Source organism: Phaethon lepturus, unplaced genomic scaffold (assembly GCF_000687285.1).
Source record: "Phaethon lepturus isolate BGI_N335 unplaced genomic scaffold, ASM68728v1 scaffold26653, whole genome shotgun sequence".
Lineage (NCBI taxonomy): Eukaryota > Metazoa > Chordata > Aves > Phaethontiformes > Phaethontidae > Phaethon > Phaethon lepturus.
In genome coordinates, this window is record NW_010530112.1 from 354 (window position 1) to 673 (window position 320).

Below are 320 nucleotides of genomic sequence, written 5' to 3' on the forward strand. Positions count from 1 at the left end.
CTGCCTCCTGCCAGCAAAAAGTCCCCGTCCCCACCCTCCGCTGCGCCCTGCCAGCACAGCCCCGGCTGCTTTGCACGGCTCCCCAGCAGCTTTCCTGGCCCCTGGCAGGTCCCCCGGGCTGGACTGCACCCTTCCCAAACTTGGACCAAACCCACCCCCTCAGTGGACACCCATGAACGTGACGAGACTTGACTTAGGGTCCAGATAATGTTTATGAGCAAAGACAAGCGATTACACTCTGGCTGGAGCATAAATATGGGAGCTGAGTCCCTGCGCTAGCCCAGCTGGGTCCTTCCCGGCTCCCTCGGTATCTGGGTGCC